This window comes from Schistocerca piceifrons, chromosome 5 (genome assembly GCF_021461385.2).
Source record: "Schistocerca piceifrons isolate TAMUIC-IGC-003096 chromosome 5, iqSchPice1.1, whole genome shotgun sequence".
In the NCBI taxonomy this organism is placed as follows: Eukaryota; Metazoa; Arthropoda; class Insecta; order Orthoptera; family Acrididae; genus Schistocerca; species Schistocerca piceifrons.
In genome coordinates, this window is record NC_060142.1 from 675684048 (window position 1) to 675694285 (window position 10238).

Here is a 10238-nt window from a genome sequence, read left to right on the forward strand (position 1 = left end):
AAGCAATTTACAGGGAGGCGTGATTGGACGCACCCCCGAGGTGTGACGTCGCTAGATTGCTCCACCCCCTGAGTCAATTTAGTGTGCGTGGGGCGCGCAGGCGCCTCTGGAAACACTGGGCCTCCTCGGGGTCACTTAATGACTTCCACAGTTGTGTCTCCGGCACCCGGTTGCAGCCGTTTCCATCTCGTCCCGACAGACCTGCCTGCCTTTTGTGAAACGAAGATTAACTGCATTCTCTCGTGGGCGTCCTTGAGCACGATGAGGGGAAAATGGTGCCTGACGCACTACGTTTGCCTCAGTGGCTCCCATGTCCAATGGAAGGTGACAAAACAGGATGTCATAAGTGTAAGAGTCACGGAATTTTCTGCATCCCCAGCATCAATAAGTACAGTAAAATATACAGCGCCCACTGGTAGTAGTTCGAGGTGCTTCGTTCGATATGACATCAGAGGAATGCATCAAGGCATGCGCTCGGAAGCTGTATCCCTTTGTCGAATCAAATTTTAAATATCAGATAAAACCATTTCATCAAGATAGTGAGTAATTCAAATCTGAAACAAGAATCAGGCAATGAGATTTTGTTACACCTAATCAATACTTAGAATAAATTTGCGGACCCTTAAACAGAGATAACGAAGGAAGAATACCCGTTAAGGTGGGTACACACTAGACCAGTGGTCGTCAAACTTATTTGCTCAAGAACCAATATTGACATGGTGGGCGACACTTCGGGCCGCATAAATAGCGGGGGATGGGAGGAGGGAGGATAAATGATGATGATAATGATAATTTTTGTTTGTGGGTCGTTCAACTGCTTGGTTATCAGAGCCCGTACAAATACCGAATCTTTCCATTCTTCAGGCTCGACATTTCCTGAATGATCATGAAATGATGAGAACAGCACAAACCTCAGTCCCCAGATGGAGAAGGTCTTCGAACCGGCTAGGAATTGAACCTGGGACCCCGTGATCCATAGGGGAGGCTAAAGTGTCGATACAAAGGAAATTCACTTTTGACCAAACCGTGGTTATTGATACAAACTTCCCTGTTACCCATTTTGAATCGACATATTCTTAGTTATCTTTTTAAGTGAAAAGAAAGTAATGTATACAAACTAAAGGAATTTTCTCAAGACTTACGTAGTGACCAATTTCTCGTACATAAGCGAGTAATGTGACCAGCGCTATTGCAATAGGATCGAATGTTTGTTATGTTTTTGCTTTTTTTTCATTTCAGGTTACATTTTCTAGGTGTCTTCACGCCCTACTATCTGAAAGAATACCAAGCGGCTGCGGCAGCCGGTTTTGGCTGGCTCTGAGCACTATGGGACTTAACATCTGAGGTCATCAGTCCCCTACAACTTAGAACTACTTAAACCTAACTAACCTAAGGACATCACACACATCCATGCCCGAGGCAGCATTAGAATCTGCGCCTACAACCGCTCGGCCACTCTGGCCGGCAGCCCGTTTTCAACTGGACTTTTGTATTAGGCCATATGTAACGGAACAACGGCCTTAAATAATGTAGGCTTTAGAAATATGGCTCATATGTTGCATTAGGCGTGTTTTTGGGACGTAAGTAATTGTTAAGGGATAAATGCTTTGGCCACTTTTCTTAACGAATGGTGTGACTACTTTCCCCGACTGGCCGTAATGTCGGAATTAGTAATCCGCAGAAGAAACTATCAAACTAAAAGAAATAACAGGGAACTACATTTGTAGTCCGAAAGACGTTGGTTAAACGCTGATGTTGTAAAATATTACTACTCTCCATACAAGTAAAGTAAAATGAATGAATGACTTACCTTATATCAGATACTTCAAAATCAAAAAAAGTTTTTGAAACTTCCTGGCAGATCAAAACTGTGTGCCGGACCGAGACTCGAACTCGGGACCTTTGCCTTTCTCGGGCAAGTGCTCTACCAACTGAGCTACCCAAGCACGACTCACGCCGCGTCCTCACAACTTTACTTCTGCCAGTACCTCGTCTCCTACCCTCCAAACTTCACAGAAGCTGTCCTGCGAAACTTGCAGAACTAGCACTCCTGGAAGAAAGGATATTGCGGAGACATGGCTTAGCCATAGCTTGGGGGATGTTTCCAGAATGAGATTTTCACTCTGCAGCGGAGTTTGCGCTGATATGAAACTTCCTGGCAGATCAAAACTGTGTGCCGGACCGAGACTCGAACTCGGGTTCAAAATAGTTCAAATGGCTCTGAGCACTATGGGACTTCTGAGGTCATCAGTCCCCTAGAACTTAGAACTACTTAAACCTAACTAACCTAAGGACATCACACACATCCATGCTCGAGGCAGTATTCGAACCTGCGACCGTAGCGGTTGCGCGGTTTCAGACTGAAGCGCCTAGAACCGCTCGGTCACAATGGCCGGCTCGAACTCGGGACCTTTGTCTTTCGTGGGAGAGCTTCTGTTAAGTTTGGAAGGTAGGAGACGAGGTACTGGCAGAAGTAAAGCTGTGAGGCCGGGGAGTGAGTCGTGCTTGGGTAGCTCAGTTGGTAGAGCACTTGCCCGCGAAAGACAAAGGTCCCGAGTTCGAGTCTCGGTCCGGCACACAGTTTTGATTTGCCAGGAAGTTTCATATCAGCGCACACTCCGCTGCAGAGTGAAAATCTCATACTGAAAAAAGTTTTTAGTAAAAAATAGTGGAACAAACTTTCTCTATCAGCCTTCTGACATCAATGGTGTTGTGTACTGTTCAGGACAAAAACTATAGACTGGCCACTTTTCCCAGCCTAGCCACTTTACCACACATATCCCTACCGATATTATTATTAACTAGTAGCCCATACAAATTAATACATTGTATTAATTATTAGCAGTAATTGCTGTATTGGACATCATCACAGATGTTTACTAAATGTTCTGAATGTCATTTTTCGCTTACTTATTGCACTGTATTATAACAGCATTATATTGATTTCAAGTTACTTGCTGCAAACATGTGCCGCATTTAAAGATGACCGGTCTGTAATACGCATTCACGAGGTCATGTTAGTTCCACTTGGCACTTGTACCATAGCAGCTGATCGGTGCTAGTTGCGGATGCTCATGAGTTGTCCGCTTTGGAAGACAGACAATGAAACATTTCCCCTCTAACTTCTATTAACACCGCAGTGACCTCGTAACTTACCACTCTGTACCTGACGTAAGCAGCAAACTTCACTTAACTCACGGCCAAATTCACCAACGTCAATTGAAATTAAGCACATCTTATAATATTACTCTCTCTCTGTATTTTTGTTTTTTACTGCGCAAGAAAAATACACTCTTACGAAGCTCTTAACGTTAGTTGAAGTTTTTCGATTCTGCTGTTAAATAAGTTAGAAGCATTCATACTAATATTACAATGCGAAAGTAACTCTGTCTGTTACACTCTCACGACTAAACTGCTGAACCGATTTTGATAAAATTTGGTAAGGAGATAGCTTGAAAGCTGAGGAAGAACATAGGCTACTTTCGAAAGTGTGCAATACAACGTATTTATTGATTTGAAGAATAAAACCCGAAATATGGAACAAAACTTATTCTTTGGTAATGCTATTTACTCTTTGACTTTATCATATTTGTGGAAATGCTTCTACTGTTTGATAAGTTCTACATAAAACGATTCAGCGTAACGAAGACAATGTTTATTCAATCCTCTACATGTCTAATCCATACTTCTGTAGTAATATCAGTTACAACCCAGTCACATTTTAGCCGCTGGGCGTCATGCATCTCTTTTAAGTTCATTGTTGTGTTCAAATTTACGTGAATAGCTTGTGGTCAGGCACTTAGAGTTGCCGTTTCATGATCCTGGATTCCGGCGTTTAGTTTCTTCCCGGGTGTTTTTTTTTTTTTTTTTTTTTTTTTTCTACAAGTTTGTGTTGGCCTCCTCCTCATTTTATCACCATCGACGTGTAAGTCAACGAAGTGAGACATGGACTTTAAATACGTAAACCATTCAGAACTTGAGAGTAACTCAGCTTAGGCAATGGAGAGATCCATGCAGAATTACTTGAAGAATCGGGGAAACAAACATATCGATGAGGGAAAGTAGAAGTGGAACAGAGTTAAGGTGGCCGTAAATTGCTGCATTTTGATAAGAATGCGCTATCAGACACTTCTGCAAGGATGATTGACCCTCTGTAAGGGAATTTTGCTCAATCATTCGGACTTTTCAAGGTGCTTCATATTTGATCGTCATTCAGTCATGGAAGCTTGAGGAAGCATGCCGGCGTACACGTGGTTGCGCGTGTGCAAGTTTGTACTGTCGAACAGTCTGAAACAAATCAGTTGTTAATTGCAGGATTAGTTTATTCGATTATCTGAAAGCCAGCCTTGCTGCAGGAACATTACAACCGGTTCCGGTAATACAAATTTGTAGTTTCACAATATACAAAGCAACTGACTCTATCGCAGAGAGAAATGTTATTAAAAAGATGGGCTGCATTACTGAACACTCATGTTAAAGATGTGTACAGATGCTTATTTGAGATTTCATAGCCTATCAGGAAGCGAAAAGTCGCAAAATAGCTCTCAGTCTTTCGAATGGTGGTGTAGGTTCGCTCATGCTTTTTGATCAATGGTGTTTCGAGTAATATGAGATCCAAGTATGTCAGACCATTGGCGACGAAATAATGTACCAGACATAGGGCCATATCTTCAACTCTCTGAGTAACTAATGTAGGTACCTCTTCAAGGAGGTAGATATTTTAGTCCCACCATCACAGGACGTATATTCGATGATGAAATTTCTAACAAATAACACTTCAAAACCCACTGTAGAAGGCGTTATTTGCTCAGAAGGAGTTCAGTATGCAGAAAAAAATTTTTGGTCGTCTAAAATAATTTCTGCTAGACAACTCCTGTTCCGAAGACGGATTTTTACGTAAAAACTGGTAGCCTGTAAAAAAATCGATTTTTTAAGTGTTGTTTCATGATGGCGTAAGTAGGACGGAAAAGTTAACAGATACATCATGCATATATATCTCGTAAACTACCTGGTTCAAATGATCTATGGAACACTAATTAACTGAGTATAAGATTTTCGTTCCATAACCACTATTTCTACCAGAAATCACACGTACTCTTTCGTTTCTTGTCCGCATGGCAAAATAGTTGGCCAAAAGAAAATAATCGTCGTCGTTAGATTTCAATGTATTCGAAATACGTACTAATGCTTGGACTGTGTGGAAGCGGAGAGAAGAAGAGCATGCTTGCACAAACATTCTTGCGCATCTATGCTTGTGAAGCTTTCGGTCACCGTATGCAACCACCTAAAGACAAAATTAGGAACGTAATTAAAATGAAATTGAAGGGGACGAGACATGCAGACAGGCGAATTGATGATAGATACACCAAGGAAGGTCAAGAGTTAAAGAAGTCCGAAAAGCTCGACCTCGTGGAAGGTAGGTAGATAAAGTTAGAACATATACAGAGACCTACGTGGACCACTATAGATAGGTGTGTAACACCACAACCCAGTACCTCAGGTATCACTGAACTACTTGATTGCTCGAGTTTATAACCACTTTAGTACACATATGTATTAATGAATTTTGTCAGTAATTAGTGTTTATGAAAATGTATTTTGATAGGATAAGTGAGAATTATTTACGTCAAATCATCGTAGCAGACATTCTGGCCATGTCAGGGAAGTTTTTATTGTATAAAGCACTGAGAATATCTTTCGTGTAATAGTAACATAGTTGGCGCGAGTGTGCACAATCGTAGAGATAAAGTCAGAGAAGTAGTTGCGAAGCATCTGTGGTGTGGAAAGATGTATGTATTGGTACGCAAATGCCAGAGTGTTTTGAGTCGAAAATGTTGTTGTAATATGTGGCCAAGCAAATTGTAAGTGGGCAAGTAAGTGCATGGGCGCAGCATATGGTAGCAAGAAGATTTTGGAAGTAATCAAGGATGCTGTTTGGCCCAAACGTGTTCAAGTTGTCCGCTAATCAAGAGCCCATTGCCAATAATGTATCTCACAATAAGCCCTACTTCGCACCACAAGCAACGCATCACAAAGTAATACGCAATTACTGTTTTGTAGCTGTGTAATAGCCTTGCATGCGGCTTAGTAATTATTCGAAACAGGATAATGTGTTTATTGAAATAACAAACTTGTCGAGAGAAACTTTATTGAATCGAGTCTTTAACCACCAACAAGGTCCTATCCGTTCACCATAAATTCTGAGAAAGTCTCAAGCGAAAGAAACCGTCAAAAGAAGCCAACTCTAGCTAAGTTTACAGTTTATTTTCAATAAAGTACTTATCGCATAGAACGGAAAACCAGTCCAAAGTTGCAAATTATTACCTTTTTATTCACTCGATGACTAGTTTTGGGCCGAGACCCATTTTCAAATCATAACATAGTCGAAAATGGAATTCCGAAGACGTCAACAATGTACAATGCACATCTGTATGCACTGTAAACGTTCATTGCACATTTTTGACATCTTCGGAAATGCCAATTTTCGACTATGTTATGATGATTTGAAAATGGGTCTCGGCCCGAAACCAGTCATCGTGTGAATAAAAAGGTAATGATTAGCAACTTTGGACTGGTTTTTAGTTCTACTGATTAAGCTACTCCAGCATGCTGGAAGTTCGTAAGTACTTATTCGGTTCAAAAGTGGTAGTAACTAGAGGTTCAGATAGTATTGCACTCACTGCGGACAATCACCTTGAATTAAAAGTGATTTAATTGAAATTCATTTTCCGTGACAAAAGTATGCTGGTTTTCTTGTAGTCAAAACAGTTTTGGAATTTCATGTTGTGTTTTGTAAGTGATATTGTTTGTGTACGTCTCGTACCGAAAAATAGTTGTTGCCATGAATGAAAGTTATTACGACGTTAATCTGAGACTCAATCATTTCCAAAGTAATAAGTGAAGGTTGATAAACAGTTTTTGTCACGTTTAGCCCTTTTTTTTCAAAATGATAGCATTTACGTGAGTCACGTAACACAATACAGTTTTCAAATGGCTCTGAGCACAATGGGACTTAACAACTGAGGTCATCAGTCCCTCAGAACTTAGAACTACTTAAACCTAACTAACGTAAGCACATCACACACATCCATGCCCGAGGCTGGATTCGAACCTGCGACCGTAGCAGTCACGCGGTTCCGGACTGACGGGCCTAGAACCGCACGGCCACCGCGGCCGGCTACAGTTTTCATAAAATGCTGCAAATCATTGCTTATTATTAGTGATCGTTAAGCTAACTAACATCATTGCATTCCAAATCAACATCTTTCGTGTTCATGTCAAACGTGTGTGTTCCATGTGAATTAGCGCATGCGCATTTTGTGCAGTTGCTGCTTTTTCCTTCTCACACGGTATTTACATGATTTCAAAGTAATTATTATATTTTGCCAAAATTAACTTTTGCTCGTTTTTGGTGGTGGCGACCATATTGTTCTGCAATCTAAATTCATTCAAATCATACTCCGGCATTGAGAATTACCGCTAATTATAGTGAAACTTTAATGTATTACCATTGTTACATTTTGGTAGTTGTAGTACGCAGTAACAAACACTCGTGCGATAGCGATCAATTTGTAACTACTTATATTCTGTCGGTAAGCATCGATCTTCGGATCGATACCTTGTTTCCACTAACACTGGATCATTAGGTGCACTTGTGACAATAAAACCTTACATTTACCGTAGAGTATAGGTACGTTAAACTTGAAATAAATAGAAGAGGTCTTTATCCACCAGTAGATGCCAAACAGCTGCTGAAGATAACGATTTAGTCTTTGGACGAGGTTCAAAGAAACTAGTTTAAACTAAGGAATAATAAAATGAAGGCTTTCATGACCGATACTTACATCGCTGGTGATTTTAGTTTTGTGGGCATTAGGCTGTACTTTATGACATGCGCCTGTGCCAAACGTCTCGTATCCTAAAGCTGGAGACATTCTCAGATGCTATAAGGACCTCGTTAATTGTTTTTCGAACTGGAACAAGTTCAGCAAGACGAGCTGTTTATACGTAATCGCGCAAAGTTGCGGAGTCTCCAGCATTAGCTGGCGAAACTTTAGGGGCACAAAAAGATGTCTCAGACGTCTGAATCTACATATATACCCCGCAAGATACTATACCGTGCATGGCGGAGGGAACCTTTTACCACTACCAGTCATTGTCTCTCCTGTTCCACTCACTAATGGATGAAGGAAAGAAAAACTGTCTCTATGCCTCCGTACGAACCCTAATTTCTTTTATCTTGTCTCCGCGGTCCTTACGTGAAACATACGTTGGCGGGAGTAGGCTCGTCCAGCAATCAGCCACAAATGCCAAGTTTTCGAAATTCTCGCGAAAAGAATGTCGTTTTCCCTCCAGAGATTCCCCTTCGAGTTCACGAAGTATCTCCGTAATACTCACTTACTGATCGAACGTACCGGTAACAAATCTAGCACCACGATTTCGAACGTGGCCTGCTTTACAGGTGAGCAACACTTTTATGGAATACCTCCCAGCAAAACGAAGTCGAGCATTTTCCAGCCCTGCAACGTGCTCATTCCATTTCCTGTCACTTTGCGACGTTACGCTTAGACATTTAATCGACAGGACCGTACCAAACAGCACATCACTAATGCTGTGTTCGAATATTACACTATTACAGGACTGTTTTCCAATCATCTGCATTAACTTACATTTTTTTTCTACACTTACAGTAGGCTATCATTCATCTTACCAAATAGAAATTCTGTCTAAGTCGTCCGGTTACCTCCCACACTACAGCGTCGTCAGCAAATAGTCGCAGATTGCTGCTCACCTTATCCGTCAGGTCATTTATCTTTGCAGAGAACAAGAGTGGTCCTGTCACACTTCCGGGGCACTCTTGAAGATACCCTTGTCACTGATGAACACTCGCCCTCGAGAGCAACGTACTGGCTTGTTTTACTTAAGAAGTATCGTGCCAGCAAATAGAGAAATGTTTTAGAAACAGAAACGTTAAATGTGGCTTTAAAGTTCAAAACATCCTATCGCTTCGTGTAAAACGTAAGTCGAGAAGTAGATATGACAAATTTGATGGCTCTGGGATATACAAGATTAATTGTAATAATTGTGGTAATTGGTATGTCGATCAAACCGGCCGCTCTTTAAATGTGGGATTTGAGGAGCGTTTACAGCTAACAAGGGAACCGTCAGACCTGTTTATGCAAAGTTACTTATAACCCGTCTTGATTGCAAAATGTTTATTCATATAACCGGTTTCGGTTCATCTAGAACCATCTTCAGTTCTGATAATTCGGCTACAGGAGTAACCCGTCCAAATACAGGAACTATCACGTGCTGCGTCACATGTGAAAGTTCCTGTATTTGGACGGGTTACTCCTGTAACCGAAATATCAGAACTGAAGATGGTTCTAGATGAACCGAAACCGGTCATATGAATAAACATTTTGCAATCAATACGGATTATAAGTAACTTTGTAAAATCACTGATTGCAGCTATCCTATCAGACATTATGTCTGTTTCTGCAAAGACCTATTTTTCACGGATTTTGATGAATCGTTGTTATGTTGTAGAGGGACCTGTCCAGAGTACCTCGCAAGCGGTTGTTCATTCGACAGCCCCTAGTTCCCGAGAAAATTGATGTTAAAGTTTTATTATATCGGATGTGTCGTTAATGAGCGTTTGGCCAAGCAAACGTTGCGCAGCGGCTAAGTTTCATATCCTCCCTGTATACCTTTTTCTTTTTTAATTTCATCGCACACAATATCATAAAATTATATATGCCCTGCAAAATTATTCAAACAAAAACATTTTCGACGTAGTAATTTAATCAACAAATGAATCATTATAGCAAATTTTCTTCAAATGTGTATCCCGTTTGAGATTCATACCTAAAATTCCAAATATGTGGACAACGTTCGCTTCGTGCATTTCTGAGACGTGACGTCACTTCTTGTTGTCGCCTCTCCCTCGCGGCCTGTTACGGAATTGCCAGCCCTGGAACCGCCAGCTGTCATTTGTCACCAGCTGCAGTCATTCGCAACGCGTCATCAGTGGCGTCTGTGTCAAAAGAGTACAGGAAATTGGAAGAAGCGAGCGTTCCTGCAGGACAGTCAAAAGATGACGCATCAGAAGTGGAGGAATGTGATGAGAAACCGAAGGGCGAACTCGCTAACCCTATCAGATACGCAGAAAGATTGCTTCACGATTTGAACCTTCTTAGCAATACACCTCCAAGCACTATTTCCGCTAATTCTACTGC

General features: G+C 41.2%; 1 non-coding gene across 1 annotated transcript; it reads right to left on the reverse strand.

The window, feature by feature from the left end:
• Nucleotides 1-1872: 1872 nt before the first annotated feature.
• Nucleotides 1873-1947, reverse strand: Trnas-aga. The gene has a single exon. It is a non-coding gene; the product is annotated as a tRNA-Ser (tRNA).
• Nucleotides 1948-10238: the final 8291 nt, after the last annotated feature.